Source organism: Falco peregrinus, chromosome 11, assembly GCF_023634155.1.
Source record: "Falco peregrinus isolate bFalPer1 chromosome 11, bFalPer1.pri, whole genome shotgun sequence".
Lineage (NCBI taxonomy): Eukaryota > Metazoa > Chordata > Aves > Falconiformes > Falconidae > Falco > Falco peregrinus.
The window spans coordinates 33764896-33781897 of NC_073731.1; positions in this window are offsets into that span (position 1 = coordinate 33764896).

Below are 17002 nucleotides of genomic sequence, written 5' to 3' on the forward strand. Positions count from 1 at the left end.
CCTTGCTCAGGAACCCAGGAGTTAAGCCTAAAACCGGTTGAAAGCTGCCTCCTACCTGTTCTCCCGCCACCTTACCCCCTCCAACGTCAGCACCTTTCCTCGCGATCCCTTTTCGCAAACAAAAGACGGACGCCTGCGGTATCAGCTCGGTACCGAAGCACCACGATGCGCTTGCCGGCTGCATGCTCTCTCACAAGGCTGACAGCTTCTCTGCACGCAACAGCCGAGGCCCTGTGAAAGGGGAGGAAGGCAAACACCGATGACATCTCGCAGGGGTCAGGAGGAAGTCAGGATGCACTTCAGTCAGAGCCCAACGCCTTCCCCAAAGGAATTACCACAGCAGAACAAGAGGCAGGAGCGATCAGTAGACAGGCAGAAAACACGCACGGCAGCGATACCCACGTCAGACTGGCAGGACGCTTCCAGTCGCTTCACCCCGCAGCTTTGTTTTGAATTTAGTTCAAAGGTAATCAGATTCTTAACGCTCATTCTGCTTTTAATAGCTGCTGGAGAAAGGCTAACACGTGGCATTGGCATTACAGTCGGAATTCCAGTCTAAAAATCACGGCAAAGCTGTGCTTTGTCAAGCGACTTTCAAAGCAGGCTCTGGAGCCTTTCAACAAGACAGTCAAATCTGGAGTCCCAAGGGAACTCTGTGCCAGCTCCATCAGTACATCTGAGCTCTCTGACAAAGTACACCGCCATACAGAAACGTAAGTGGGTTTATACCTCGGGCTCATTTACAATCTAGAAAAATAATACTGCCCGACCGGACGCGCTGCTTCAAGCGCCTAGCAGGCCCGGCTGCGTAACCACGAGGGACCGACAATTCCTCCCCGGCCGTTGCCCGAGCCGCAGCGCAGCACTCGGAAGCGGCGGGCACACGGAGCCTCGCGGGCCCTCGGCAAGTACAAAGGTTATCCCTCCGTAGTCAGCAGTCCGACTCACAAGCACAAGGCACACGGGGAAAAGTAACATCTCGACTGACCTTCGGTTCCGCTCCCCTTGATTTGTCAATGTACAATTCCAGACGAACCTAGGGACAAAGGAAAAACAAAAGACCCCCGTTTCACTGGGAAGCAAATCAAAAGGCCTCTTCCCCTCGGCTGCTCCGGACCCGGAGCTGACTGTCACGACACAAGATCAGCCAGACACCCGAGTAGCTGCTGCCTCCCAGCCCATCCCGGTGGTTAAACGCTTGCGGAGAAATCAGCAGTCGGGGGCGACGGGTGGGGATTCTGCTACCGGCTTTCTTTTCTTGCCTTTGCCCGCTCCCAGGGGCGGGAAGAGGCTCCTGAGCCACCCCCCCCCGCGACAGCGTTACCGCAGGCCCCGAGGCAGCCTCTCTGCGGCCCGCGGGGGCCGGCAGCCCCAGCCGCCTGCCACGGCTCAGGCCAGCGGCTGGGGGAAAGACAAAGCCCCGCACAGAGCTGCGGCGGCTGCCCGGGCAGCCCGGAGGCGGCGGCGGGTGGGCGGCGGGGCGGCGCGGGCCGACCCCTCTCTCCCGGGCGCCGCCGCCACAAGCGAGCACCGGGGCCGCCCCGCCGCCGCTCCTCGCCGAGGTAGCGGCGCAGCTCCGAGAGAAAAAAAAAAAAAAAAACAAACACCCACCCACCCAAAAAAGGGCAGCCCCGTGAGGAGCCCGCTGACCACCGTCCCTGCCGGGGAGACGAGAACCGGCGGCAGCCCCGCCGGTCCCGGGCCGGGCCGCCTGCCTGCCTCAGCCCGCCCGCCGCCGGCACCAGGCGCTCCCTGCCGCGGCCGAGCGCCGGGCCGCCACATCCCCCCGACTCGGCCGCTGCCCGCCGGCCCCCGGCCGCCCTTCAGCCCGAGCGCTCACCCAGCGCGCCGCCGCACGTCCCGGCCCGAAACTCTTCCAGGTTCCCGGCGAAGGCTCCGCACCTCCACAGCCACTCCAGCGCGCCGCGCGGGCCGGAAATGAACCCACCTTCCGGGGCCGTATGCGTAGCCCATACGTACGAGGCCGGAAGCCCCGCCCCTTTGGCGTCACGTCGTTTCTGCGCATGCGCTGCCCGATAGTTGGAGCGCTGCTGCCATCTAGCGAAATATAATTGGGTACTGCAGCCGGCCCTGTTGGTGGATCGCTGCTGCCACCTAGCGAAATAAAAATGGGTACTGCAGCCGGCCCTGTTGGTGGAGCGCTGCTGCCATCTAGCGAAATAAAAATGGGTACTGCAGCCGGCCCTGTTGGTGGAGCGCTGCTGCCATCTAGCGAAATATAATTGGGTACTGCAGCCGCCCGGTTGGTGGAGGTCCTTTCCTGCTATTTTGTGACTTGTGTTGGAAGTGCCTGGCACCAGGTTCGAGTATTAAGGCAGAAAGCCCCAGGGCCTCGTACCTCTGGGTGGTACATGCTGTGTCACACCAGCTATGGTGCCTTCCTGCTTTACAAATGCAATCAGTTTTGTCAAGTTTACAAAACTAGTGCTTTATGAGGAAGGTATCTTTGGATTTCAGCTTACCCCTTTCTACTTTTCATATGCCTACATCACAAGAAAAAGAAAGGGTTTTGCTTCTCAGGTTTGCTCCAGTTACTCGGCAATTCAGGCATGACCACAGCAGAGCTGTTTTCCTACAGTCTTTTTTGTTTCCAGAATCCTCCCTCCCCTCCCTAGAGAGGGCTATGTGCAGGGCAAAGCGGACACTATGAGTAGGGACGACTGAGTAAAGTTACCAAAGGGCACGTGGTGCCTTCCTCGCAGCAAGGGACTGATTTCAGTTTTTCTATGCTTGGATGACTTTTGCAGCTCAGAGTTTGGTTAAATCTACTCGTGGGGCAGCACTTGAACGTCTGTTGAGTGATTTCATACTGGACAACAGCAGCCACACCAAGACAAAAGTCTCCTCGGGGACAGACACGATAGCAGACTTCGTGTGGGCTGACCTCACCTTTTGCTTGCAACCGGCACCTTATTTTGCAAAGGAATCTTTGAAACCCTCTTTCTTTGAGACAAGGGACTGTAAGGGCCAAGGGCCAAAGCAGCCACGCTGCAGCCTGGAGCCTGACGGTGGCTTCTCAGGTTCCAGCAATGGCTGTGGAGCACAGCTCTTGTGTCACCAAGCAGAGCGCCTGACACCCTGAAGTGCCTCGGCGCCCCGGGGGTGTGAAGCCTCTGTCTGGGGATCAGGCAGCCTCCCACCACAGGTCTTGCTGAGATAAAATGACTCTGCAGAGGCTGTAAAATTGTCTCGGAGTGCTGTGCTGCTTAAGATGAAAGCGCTTCCGATAGCTCAAGCTAGCCCACCCACTCAGCTCTTACGAGCTGTACCTCCATATGCAATGGGAAGAAGTATTTAACGCAGTAACTCCAACTCTCGGCTTGGCACCCAAACCCGTAGATCAAACAGTCCATTTATTCTTATTATTGGAAGTCTCCTTCCTCCCCTCCGAAGCCTGTCGTGCTTCCCTCCCTGGGCGAGGGCCCTACTCGTCTCGCATATCCAGCAAGCAGCCTCTCGAGTGCAGTTTCCACAGGCACATCTTCTTGATCCGGCAGGTCAATGTAGGTATCTAGCGTCTGATCGTCGATACCGGGATCAATCGCACAGAAAGCAGTCTTCAGATCATCTGCCTTCCCCTCTCTGTTCCAAAACAACACAGTCACCATTACGTTGTGGTATGTGAAAAGAACATTTACTTACTTGTGTCACACTGAGAATCCATGTTGCCCGAAATGCAGAGCAGAGATGTCTTTTGATACAGTCATCTCTGCCTCTACTAGCATCCCGTTGTTAAACACATGTGCAATAAAGACTGGTGAATGCTAAACCTCAAACTGACCGGAAGTTAAGAAATCTTAGATTCATGATAACCTGGGAAGACCTTAATTTCACTCTATTGTGCATTGATATCCCTTATTACAGAACTGTACTTCTTGCTAATCCAGTGCCCACGTTGGACAGGATTTCACTTCACAGGCACCTGCCCACCTCTGGCGTTCTCCTCGGTGCTCGGTGTGGCACCAGACTTTTTTTCAATGCAGTAATTGCCTCTTGTTTTGAGGTGGAATTATTTCTCAGATTTGCACCAGTTGTCAGTCCTATTTGCTCTTCCCACTCCTCAGAACCAGTCTCTGAAGATGTACAGGATTTTACCGCTATTTTTGGAGAGCTGAGGAGTGTGGATAACTGGCTAGCTGAAAAAGTTCACATAAACATAGTCTAGCTGGCTGGACAAAAATGCGCATCGCTCTCAGCTTATCTGAAGTAAAGCACAAATACGCTGCCTTTGGCTGTTCTTGTTACACAATAACAGGAAGATTTCGGTGGGAAAAGAATGTTGCAGGTGGGAACAGATAACTACAGAAGAGAAACTAGGGGTGGGCTTGATATTTAGGCAACTCACCAATAATGAGCTTAACTTTTGCAATACGTATGAGCTAATTATAACAAGGCATAAACGGTGACTGTAAGGTACAATAAACGAAGTCTGCTGATCACTCATATTGATTGACTGTGTCTTCCCTCCGTCGCGACAGAGGAGCACTGTACCGAAGGGGATTAGTGGTACAACTGATCTCTGCTCGCTGTCTGCCACGCCAAAGTTCTTTGGGTCGGGGACTGCTGCTCGCAGTGCTCCGCAGAGCCGGGCTCAGCCAGGTCTCGGCATTCACTGCAACGGGCACAGCCCTGTAGCGCAGGGAGGCCTGCGCTGGCCACGCACACTGCGTCCACTGCGGGGTTCCCTCTGCACGCGCGGTCCTGAGCTACTGTCCCCATCAGCCCCTTCCCTCCATACTTACAGTAGATCTCCCAGCTTGTTCTTCAGCTGGCTCAGATACTCCTGCTTCTCCCTGACATCCTGGCTCCGGGGCTTGGCCACGAAAGCTTCAGCGCTGCCCGCCTCCTCCTGAAAGAAATTACAGCTGTGTTAGCACCGAACATGTGTCCCGGTCTGCACAGGAGCTGCCTCTCAATGTGCACGAAAATAACGCGGCTCTCCTAGAAATGGAATTTCCATGTGAAAAGTGGAAATAGAGAGAAAGAATATGGGAAAAACTCCCATCACAGAAAAGGCACAAGCTTGCACTGCCATTGTCTGCAGAGGGCCTTCAGGTGTTAGAGCTTGTGGTGGGCACTCCAGCTTTGTAAGTCTGATAAACCTAGCTAGTCTTATAAAACTAATTTAATCCCTAATTTAATCCCATTCTCCTGAAAAGGAAAGAGCCAATCCAAGAACTAGTTGATGCAAGCAGGTACAGCACTGAAGACCTCATTGACAACTTATCCTTATTCAAAGAATTAAACTGACGTTACTTAAGTTTTAGGGATTAGAGATTTAATTAAGGATTACATTTGTTTTAGGGATTTAGGGATTATATTAGGGATAGGTCTTTTGTGTGGGTCTCGCAGTACTACAAAACACATCTGTCAGCACCTTTGCAACTTGTCTCGAGTGCTCCAGGGTGGAAAAAAAATGGGACTCTCTGAGAGGTTCTGCCCAACAAAACCAGAAAAGGAAAGATCTTCCTTGGAAATACCTTTCAGGAATGGCAGGGAAAACGGTTCAAGCTTCTGGAAAGGCTGAGGAAAAGATGTCGAAGGATCAAAGAAATGCTACTCTATCCCAGAGAGAACCTCTGGATACAGTCGTGCTTAGTATGACGTGAAGAATTCTTGCAACGCTTCCTTGTCCCTGTATCATTGCCTGCTTCCCCCATGTGCTGGGGTACGGTGCAATGGGACATGGTGAGTTGAATGAACTTCCTCATGCCACAAGAAGCAGTCATTCCTTACAATGTAGTCTTGCTACTTAGTCATTCTGGCGCTTGTCTGCATTAATCTCGTCAGCAGAGAAGTAACCCGGGAAAACCCAAATACTGCTCTGCTGGACACTTCCCGGTCACGGCCACCAGTACCGGGGCAGGGAGAGGGGAGGAGGACGAGGCTTTTCAGCAGCAGGAAGCTGTTACTTTGGCTTGGCCATATAGCGCAGCATTAGCTGGGGCTCGAGCCCACTAGAAATACCTGCATGTCCGGTGGTTCACGTGGCATCATTGTCAAGTGTGGCTACTTCAGCTATGTCTTCAGTACGCTCACCGTTTCAGCTTTTCTAGTGCACCTGAGTTTCCCTGGCTTGAAAGTTTTCAGTGTTTACACTAAGAAGAAGGTGGTGAATATTGAAGACACCGGCCACGAAAGTAATTCTCCCACCTTCCTAATGGGTATTTATTACCAATTAATCTCAGTGGAAACAAGCAGTGAAGAAAGCTTCCACATACCCATGCAGGGAAGCCATTTCCCTCTCTTAGAGCTCCCGTTGCTATTTCTTCCAGAAGCACATCCACCAGCTGACGGCTGGTCTTCCCCTCAGCCAGAGAACCCCACTGGTCAGCTCCGCCTGGAAATCACCTCTGCAACAGCAAAAAGACACCGAGCTGCTAGGAGAATGTGCCCACACATACTGGTTTTGCGTGAATCCCACTAGGAGCCTAAGGATAGATACAGATCTCCAGGCATGTGGTTGGTCTCCTAAGCTGTCTAAGGCAAAATGGAATACCCTGCAAGCACCTCTCAGGCCACTCCTACAAGCCTAGGAGAAAATGGGGTGTTGCAGGTGGGCTTAGGGGTTGGGGTTAGGGGTGTGGGAAAATCACCCTGAGGTGGGGGGAACTCGAGAAAATTGCGTCCTAACGGAAGCATAGTATGACGGAAAGCTTTTTTTAGGGTAGAATACAGCTATAGCCTGGAGGACGGTTGGCACGCACACAGTCTGTATCACCACAGTTCCCTAAGCAGCAGCTCAGCGCACGCCGACAGCGGTGACGGAGGACGCGCTGAAGGCAAAAAGCCAAAAGCAAACCCCTCGAAGCCCAGAACCTTGCTCAGGAACCCAGGAGTTAAGCCTAAAACCGGTTGAAAGCTGCCTCCTACCTGTTCTCCCGCCACCTTACCCCCTCCAACGTCAGCACCTTTCCTCGCGATCCCTTTTCGCAAACAAAAGACGGACGCCTGCGGTATCAGCTCGGTACCGAAGCACCACGATGCGCTTGCCGGCTGCATGCTCTCTCACAAGGCTGACAGCTTCTCTGCACGCAACAGCCGAGGCCCTGTGAAAGGGGAGGAAGGCAAACACCGATGACATCTCGCAGGGGTCAGGAGGAAGTCAGGATGCACTTCAGTCAGAGCCCAACGCCTTCCCCAAAGGAATTACCACAGCAGAACAAGAGGCAGGAGCGATCAGTAGACAGGCAGAAAACACGCACGGCAGCGATACCCACGTCAGACTGGCAGGACGCTTCCAGTCGCTTCACCCCGCAGCTTTGTTTTGAATTTAGTTCAAAGGTAATCAGATTCTTAACGCTCATTCTGCTTTTAATAGCTGCTGGAGAAAGGCTAACACGTGGCATTGGCATTACAGTCGGAATTCCAGTCTAAAAATCACGGCAAAGCTGTGCTTTGTCAAGCGACTTTCAAAGCAGGCTCTGGAGCCTTTCAACAAGACAGTCAAATCTGGAGTCCCAAGGGAACTCTGTGCCAGCTCCATCAGTACATCTGAGCTCTCTGACAAAGTACACCGCCATACAGAAACGTAAGTGGGTTTATACCTCGGGCTCATTTACAATCTAGAAAAATAATACTGCCCGACCGGACGCGCTGCTTCAAGCGCCTAGCAGGCCCGGCTGCGTAACCACGAGGGACCGACAATTCCTCCCCGGCCGTTGCCCGAGCCGCAGCGCAGCACTCGGAAGCGGCGGGCACACGGAGCCTCGCGGGCCCTCGGCAAGTACAAAGGTTATCCCTCCGTAGTCAGCAGTCCGACTCACAAGCACAAGGCACACGGGGAAAAGTAACATCTCGACTGACCTTCGGTTCCGCTCCCCTTGATTTGTCAATGTACAATTCCAGACGAACCTAGGGACAAAGGAAAAACAAAAGACCCCCGTTTCACTGGGAAGCAAATCAAAAGGCCTCTTCCCCTCGGCTGCTCCGGACCCGGAGCTGACTGTCACGACACAAGATCAGCCAGACACCCGAGTAGCTGCTGCCTCCCAGCCCATCCCGGTGGTTAAACGCTTGCGGAGAAATCAGCAGTCGGGGGCGACGGGTGGGGATTCTGCTACCGGCTTTCTTTTCTTGCCTTTGCCCGCTCCCAGGGGCGGGAAGAGGCTCCTGAGCCACCCCCCCCCGCGACAGCGTTACCGCAGGCCCCGAGGCAGCCTCTCTGCGGCCCGCGGGGGCCGGCAGCCCCAGCCGCCTGCCACGGCTCAGGCCAGCGGCTGGGGGAAAGACAAAGCCCCGCACAGAGCTGCGGCGGCTGCCCGGGCAGCCCGGAGGCGGCGGCGGGTGGGCGGCGGGGCGGCGCGGGCCGACCCCTCTCTCCCGGGCGCCGCCGCCACAAGCGAGCACCGGGGCCGCCCCGCCGCCGCTCCTCGCCGAGGTAGCGGCGCAGCTCCGAGAGAAAAAAAAAAAAAAAAACAAACACCCACCCACCCAAAAAAGGGCAGCCCCGTGAGGAGCCCGCTGACCACCGTCCCTGCCGGGGAGACGAGAACCGGCGGCAGCCCCGCCGGTCCCGGGCCGGGCCGCCTGCCTGCCTCAGCCCGCCCGCCGCCGGCACCAGGCGCTCCCTGCCGCGGCCGAGCGCCGGGCCGCCACATCCCCCCGACTCGGCCGCTGCCCGCCGGCCCCCGGCCGCCCTTCAGCCCGAGCGCTCACCCAGCGCGCCGCCGCACGTCCCGGCCCGAAACTCTTCCAGGTTCCCGGCGAAGGCTCCGCACCTCCACAGCCACTCCAGCGCGCCGCGCGGGCCGGAAATGAACCCACCTTCCGGGGCCGTATGCGTAGCCCATACGTACGAGGCCGGAAGCCCCGCCCCTTTGGCGTCACGTCGTTTCTGCGCATGCGCTGCCCGATAGTTGGAGCGCTGCTGCCATCTAGCGAAATATAATTGGGTACTGCAGCCGGCCCTGTTGGTGGATCGCTGCTGCCACCTAGCGAAATAAAAATGGGTACTGCAGCCGGCCCTGTTGGTGGAGCGCTGCTGCCATCTAGCGAAATAAAAATGGGTACTGCAGCCGGCCCTGTTGGTGGAGCGCTGCTGCCATCTAGCGAAATATAATTGGGTACTGCAGCCGCCCGGTTGGTGGAGGTCCTTTCCTGCTATTTTGTGACTTGTGTTGGAAGTGCCTGGCACCAGGTTCGAGTATTAAGGCAGAAAGCCCCAGGGCCTCGTACCTCTGGGTGGTACATGCTGTGTCACACCAGCTATGGTGCCTTCCTGCTTTACAAATGCAATCAGTTTTGTCAAGTTTACAAAACTAGTGCTTTATGAGGAAGGTATCTTTGGATTTCAGCTTACCCCTTTCTACTTTTCATATGCCTACATCACAAGAAAAAGAAAGGGTTTTGCTTCTCAGGTTTGCTCCAGTTACTCGGCAATTCAGGCATGACCACAGCAGAGCTGTTTTCCTACAGTCTTTTTTGTTTCCAGAATCCTCCCTCCCCTCCCTAGAGAGGGCTATGTGCAGGGCAAAGCGGACACTATGAGTAGGGACGACTGAGTAAAGTTACCAAAGGGCACGTGGTGCCTTCCTCGCAGCAAGGGACTGATTTCAGTTTTTCTATGCTTGGATGACTTTTGCAGCTCAGAGTTTGGTTAAATCTACTCGTGGGGCAGCACTTGAACGTCTGTTGAGTGATTTCATACTGGACAACAGCAGCCACACCAAGACAAAAGTCTCCTCGGGGACAGACACGATAGCAGACTTCGTGTGGGCTGACCTCACCTTTTGCTTGCAACCGGCACCTTATTTTGCAAAGGAATCTTTGAAACCCTCTTTCTTTGAGACAAGGGACTGTAAGGGCCAAGGGCCAAAGCAGCCACGCTGCAGCCTGGAGCCTGACGGTGGCTTCTCAGGTTCCAGCAATGGCTGTGGAGCACAGCTCTTGTGTCACCAAGCAGAGCGCCTGACACCCTGAAGTGCCTCGGCGCCCCGGGGGTGTGAAGCCTCTGTCTGGGGATCAGGCAGCCTCCCACCACAGGTCTTGCTGAGATAAAATGACTCTGCAGAGGCTGTAAAATTGTCTCGGAGTGCTGTGCTGCTTAAGATGAAAGCGCTTCCGATAGCTCAAGCTAGCCCACCCACTCAGCTCTTACGAGCTGTACCTCCATATGCAATGGGAAGAAGTATTTAACGCAGTAACTCCAACTCTCGGCTTGGCACCCAAACCCGTAGATCAAACAGTCCATTTATTCTTATTATTGGAAGTCTCCTTCCTCCCCTCCGAAGCCTGTCGTGCTTCCCTCCCTGGGCGAGGGCCCTACTCGTCTCGCATATCCAGCAAGCAGCCTCTCGAGTGCAGTTTCCACAGGCACATCTTCTTGATCCGGCAGGTCAATGTAGGTATCTAGCGTCTGATCGTCGATACCGGGATCAATCGCACAGAAAGCAGTCTTCAGATCATCTGCCTTCCCCTCTCTGTTCCAAAACAACACAGTCACCATTACGTTGTGGTATGTGAAAAGAACATTTACTTACTTGTGTCACACTGAGAATCCATGTTGCCCGAAATGCAGAGCAGAGATGTCTTTTGATACAGTCATCTCTGCCTCTACTAGCATCCCGTTGTTAAACACATGTGCAATAAAGACTGGTGAATGCTAAACCTCAAACTGACCGGAAGTTAAGAAATCTTAGATTCATGATAACCTGGGAAGACCTTAATTTCACTCTATTGTGCATTGATATCCCTTATTACAGAACTGTACTTCTTGCTAATCCAGTGCCCACGTTGGACAGGATTTCACTTCACAGGCACCTGCCCACCTCTGGCGTTCTCCTCGGTGCTCGGTGTGGCACCAGACTTTTTTTCAATGCAGTAATTGCCTCTTGTTTTGAGGTGGAATTATTTCTCAGATTTGCACCAGTTGTCAGTCCTATTTGCTCTTCCCACTCCTCAGAACCAGTCTCTGAAGATGTACAGGATTTTACCGCTATTTTTGGAGAGCTGAGGAGTGTGGATAACTGGCTAGCTGAAAAAGTTCACATAAACATAGTCTAGCTGGCTGGACAAAAATGCGCATCGCTCTCAGCTTATCTGAAGTAAAGCACAAATACGCTGCCTTTGGCTGTTCTTGTTACACAATAACAGGAAGATTTCGGTGGGAAAAGAATGTTGCAGGTGGGAACAGATAACTACAGAAGAGAAACTAGGGGTGGGCTTGATATTTAGGCAACTCACCAATAATGAGCTTAACTTTTGCAATACGTATGAGCTAATTATAACAAGGCATAAACGGTGACTGTAAGGTACAATAAACGAAGTCTGCTGATCACTCATATTGATTGACTGTGTCTTCCCTCCGTCGCGACAGAGGAGCACTGTACCGAAGGGGATTAGTGGTACAACTGATCTCTGCTCGCTGTCTGCCACGCCAAAGTTCTTTGGGTCGGGGACTGCTGCTCGCAGTGCTCCGCAGAGCCGGGCTCAGCCAGGTCTCGGCATTCACTGCAACGGGCACAGCCCTGTAGCGCAGGGAGGCCTGCGCTGGCCACGCACACTGCGTCCACTGCGGGGTTCCCTCTGCACGCGCGGTCCTGAGCTACTGTCCCCATCAGCCCCTTCCCTCCATACTTACAGTAGATCTCCCAGCTTGTTCTTCAGCTGGCTCAGATACTCCTGCTTCTCCCTGACATCCTGGCTCCGGGGCTTGGCCACGAAAGCTTCAGCGCTGCCCGCCTCCTCCTGAAAGAAATTACAGCTGTGTTAGCACCGAACATGTGTCCCGGTCTGCACAGGAGCTGCCTCTCAATGTGCACGAAAATAACGCGGCTCTCCTAGAAATGGAATTTCCATGTGAAAAGTGGAAATAGAGAGAAAGAATATGGGAAAAACTCCCATCACAGAAAAGGCACAAGCTTGCACTGCCATTGTCTGCAGAGGGCCTTCAGGTGTTAGAGCTTGTGGTGGGCACTCCAGCTTTGTAAGTCTGATAAACCTAGCTAGTCTTATAAAACTAATTTAATCCCTAATTTAATCCCATTCTCCTGAAAAGGAAAGAGCCAATCCAAGAACTAGTTGATGCAAGCAGGTACAGCACTGAAGACCTCATTGACAACTTATCCTTATTCAAAGAATTAAACTGACGTTACTTAAGTTTTAGGGATTAGAGATTTAATTAAGGATTACATTTGTTTTAGGGATTTAGGGATTATATTAGGGATAGGTCTTTTGTGTGGGTCTCGCAGTACTACAAAACACATCTGTCAGCACCTTTGCAACTTGTCTCGAGTGCTCCAGGGTGGAAAAAAAATGGGACTCTCTGAGAGGTTCTGCCCAACAAAACCAGAAAAGGAAAGATCTTCCTTGGAAATACCTTTCAGGAATGGCAGGGAAAACGGTTCAAGCTTCTGGAAAGGCTGAGGAAAAGATGTCGAAGGATCAAAGAAATGCTACTCTATCCCAGAGAGAACCTCTGGATACAGTCGTGCTTAGTATGACGTGAAGAATTCTTGCAACGCTTCCTTGTCCCTGTATCATTGCCTGCTTCCCCCATGTGCTGGGGTACGGTGCAATGGGACATGGTGAGTTGAATGAACTTCCTCATGCCACAAGAAGCAGTCATTCCTTACAATGTAGTCTTGCTACTTAGTCATTCTGGCGCTTGTCTGCATTAATCTCGTCAGCAGAGAAGTAACCCGGGAAAACCCAAATACTGCTCTGCTGGACACTTCCCGGTCACGGCCACCAGTACCGGGGCAGGGAGAGGGGAGGAGGACGAGGCTTTTCAGCAGCAGGAAGCTGTTACTTTGGCTTGGCCATATAGCGCAGCATTAGCTGGGGCTCGAGCCCACTAGAAATACCTGCATGTCCGGTGGTTCACGTGGCATCATTGTCAAGTGTGGCTACTTCAGCTATGTCTTCAGTACGCTCACCGTTTCAGCTTTTCTAGTGCACCTGAGTTTCCCTGGCTTGAAAGTTTTCAGTGTTTACACTAAGAAGAAGGTGGTGAATATTGAAGACACCGGCCACGAAAGTAATTCTCCCACCTTCCTAATGGGTATTTATTACCAATTAATCTCAGTGGAAACAAGCAGTGAAGAAAGCTTCCACATACCCATGCAGGGAAGCCATTTCCCTCTCTTAGAGCTCCCGTTGCTATTTCTTCCAGAAGCACATCCACCAGCTGACGGCTGGTCTTCCCCTCAGCCAGAGAACCCCACTGGTCAGCTCCGCCTGGAAATCACCTCTGCAACAGCAAAAAGACACCGAGCTGCTAGGAGAATGTGCCCACACATACTGGTTTTGCGTGAATCCCACTAGGAGCCTAAGGATAGATACAGATCTCCAGGCATGTGGTTGGTCTCCTAAGCTGTCTAAGGCAAAATGGAATACCCTGCAAGCACCTCTCAGGCCACTCCTACAAGCCTAGGAGAAAATGGGGTGTTGCAGGTGGGCTTAGGGGTTGGGGTTAGGGGTGTGGGAAAATCACCCTGAGGTGGGGGGAACTCGAGAAAATTGCGTCCTAACGGAAGCATAGTATGACGGAAAGCTTTTTTTAGGGTAGAATACAGCTATAGCCTGGAGGACGGTTGGCACGCACACAGTCTGTATCACCACAGTTCCCTAAGCAGCAGCTCAGCGCACGCCGACAGCGGTGACGGAGGACGCGCTGAAGGCAAAAAGCCAAAAGCAAACCCCTCGAAGCCCAGAACCTTGCTCAGGAACCCAGGAGTTAAGCCTAAAACCGGTTGAAAGCTGCCTCCTACCTGTTCTCCCGCCACCTTACCCCCTCCAACGTCAGCACCTTTCCTCGCGATCCCTTTTCGCAAACAAAAGACGGACGCCTGCGGTATCAGCTCGGTACCGAAGCACCACGATGCGCTTGCCGGCTGCATGCTCTCTCACAAGGCTGACAGCTTCTCTGCACGCAACAGCCGAGGCCCTGTGAAAGGGGAGGAAGGCAAACACCGATGACATCTCGCAGGGGTCAGGAGGAAGTCAGGATGCACTTCAGTCAGAGCCCAACGCCTTCCCCAAAGGAATTACCACAGCAGAACAAGAGGCAGGAGCGATCAGTAGACAGGCAGAAAACACGCACGGCAGCGATACCCACGTCAGACTGGCAGGACGCTTCCAGTCGCTTCACCCCGCAGCTTTGTTTTGAATTTAGTTCAAAGGTAATCAGATTCTTAACGCTCATTCTGCTTTTAATAGCTGCTGGAGAAAGGCTAACACGTGGCATTGGCATTACAGTCGGAATTCCAGTCTAAAAATCACGGCAAAGCTGTGCTTTGTCAAGCGACTTTCAAAGCAGGCTCTGGAGCCTTTCAACAAGACAGTCAAATCTGGAGTCCCAAGGGAACTCTGTGCCAGCTCCATCAGTACATCTGAGCTCTCTGACAAAGTACACCGCCATACAGAAACGTAAGTGGGTTTATACCTCGGGCTCATTTACAATCTAGAAAAATAATACTGCCCGACCGGACGCGCTGCTTCAAGCGCCTAGCAGGCCCGGCTGCGTAACCACGAGGGACCGACAATTCCTCCCCGGCCGTTGCCCGAGCCGCAGCGCAGCACTCGGAAGCGGCGGGCACACGGAGCCTCGCGGGCCCTCGGCAAGTACAAAGGTTATCCCTCCGTAGTCAGCAGTCCGACTCACAAGCACAAGGCACACGGGGAAAAGTAACATCTCGACTGACCTTCGGTTCCGCTCCCCTTGATTTGTCAATGTACAATTCCAGACGAACCTAGGGACAAAGGAAAAACAAAAGACCCCCGTTTCACTGGGAAGCAAATCAAAAGGCCTCTTCCCCTCGGCTGCTCCGGACCCGGAGCTGACTGTCACGACACAAGATCAGCCAGACACCCGAGTAGCTGCTGCCTCCCAGCCCATCCCGGTGGTTAAACGCTTGCGGAGAAATCAGCAGTCGGGGGCGACGGGTGGGGATTCTGCTACCGGCTTTCTTTTCTTGCCTTTGCCCGCTCCCAGGGGCGGGAAGAGGCTCCTGAGCCACCCCCCCCCGCGACAGCGTTACCGCAGGCCCCGAGGCAGCCTCTCTGCGGCCCGCGGGGGCCGGCAGCCCCAGCCGCCTGCCACGGCTCAGGCCAGCGGCTGGGGGAAAGACAAAGCCCCGCACAGAGCTGCGGCGGCTGCCCGGGCAGCCCGGAGGCGGCGGCGGGTGGGCGGCGGGGCGGCGCGGGCCGACCCCTCTCTCCCGGGCGCCGCCGCCACAAGCGAGCACCGGGGCCGCCCCGCCGCCGCTCCTCGCCGAGGTAGCGGCGCAGCTCCGAGAGAAAAAAAAAAAAAAAAAACAAACACCCACCCACCCAAAAAAGGGCAGCCCCGTGAGGAGCCCGCTGACCACCGTCCCTGCCGGGGAGACGAGAACCGGCGGCAGCCCCGCCGGTCCCGGGCCGGGCCGCCTGCCTGCCTCAGCCCGCCCGCCGCCGGCACCAGGCGCTCCCTGCCGCGGCCGAGCGCCGGGCCGCCACATCCCCCCGACTCGGCCGCTGCCCGCCGGCCCCCGGCCGCCCTTCAGCCCGAGCGCTCACCCAGCGCGCCGCCGCACGTCCCGGCCCGAAACTCTTCCAGGTTCCCGGCGAAGGCTCCGCACCTCCACAGCCACTCCAGCGCGCCGCGCGGGCCGGAAATGAACCCACCTTCCGGGGCCGTATGCGTAGCCCATACGTACGAGGCCGGAAGCCCCGCCCCTTTGGCGTCACGTCGTTTCTGCGCATGCGCTGCCCGATAGTTGGAGCGCTGCTGCCATCTAGCGAAATATAATTGGGTACTGCAGCCGGCCCTGTTGGTGGATCGCTGCTGCCACCTAGCGAAATAAAAATGGGTACTGCAGCCACCCTGTTGGTGGAGCGCTGCTGCCATCTAGCGAAATAAAAATGGGTACTGCAGCCGGCCCTGTTGGTGGAGCGCTGCTGCCACCTAGCGAAATATAATTGGGTACTGCAGCCGGCCCTGTTGGTGCAGCGCTGCTGCCACCTAGCGAAATATAAATGGGTACTGCAGCCGGCCCTGTTGGTGGAGCGCTGCTGCCATCTAGCGAAATAAAAATGGGTACTGCAACTGACCCTGTTGGTGGATCGCTGCTGCCACCTAGCGAAATATATTTGGGTACTGCAGCCACCCGGTTGGTGGAGCGCTGCTGCCACCTAGCGAAACTTAATTGGGTACTGCAGCCGGCCCTGTTGGTGGATCGCTGCTGCAATCTTGCGAAATGTAATTGGGTACTGCAGCCGGCCCGGTTGGTGGATCGCTGCTGCCATCTAGCGAAATATAATTGCGTACTGCAGCCGCCCGGTTAATGGAGCGCTGCTGCCATCTAGCGAAATGTAATTGGGTGCTGCAGCCGCCCGGTTGGTGGAGCGCTGCTGCCATCTAGCGAAACTTAATTGGGTACTGCAGCCGGCCCGGTTGGTGGAGCGCTGCTGCCACCTAGCGAAAGATATTTGGGTCCTGCAGCCGGCCCTTTTGGTGGAGCGCTGCTGCCACCTAGCGAAATAAAAATGGGTACTGCAGCCGGGCCTGTTGGTGGAGCGCTGCTGCCACCTAGCGAAATATATTTGGGTACTGCAGCCACCCGGTTGGTGGAGCGCTGCTGCCACCTAGCGAAACTTAATTGGGTACTGCAGCCGGCCCTGTTGGTGGATCGCTGCTGCCACCTAGCGAAATAAAAATGGGTACTGCAGACGGCCCTGTTGGTGGAGCGCTGCTGCCATCTAGCGAAATATATTTGGGTACTGCAGCCGGCCCGGTTGGTGGATCTCTGCTGCCCTCTAGCGAAATATATTTGGGTACTGCAGCCGGCCCGGTTCGTGGATCTCTGCTGCCACCTAGCGAAATATATTTGGGTACTGCAACCGGCCCGGTTGGTGGATCGCTGCTGCCATCTAGCGAAATATATTTGGGTACTGCAGCCGGCTCTGTTGGTGGAGCGCTGCTGCCACCTAGCGAAATATAATTGGGTACTGCAGCCGGCCCTGTTGGTGCAGCGCTGCTGCCACCTAGCGAAATATAAAT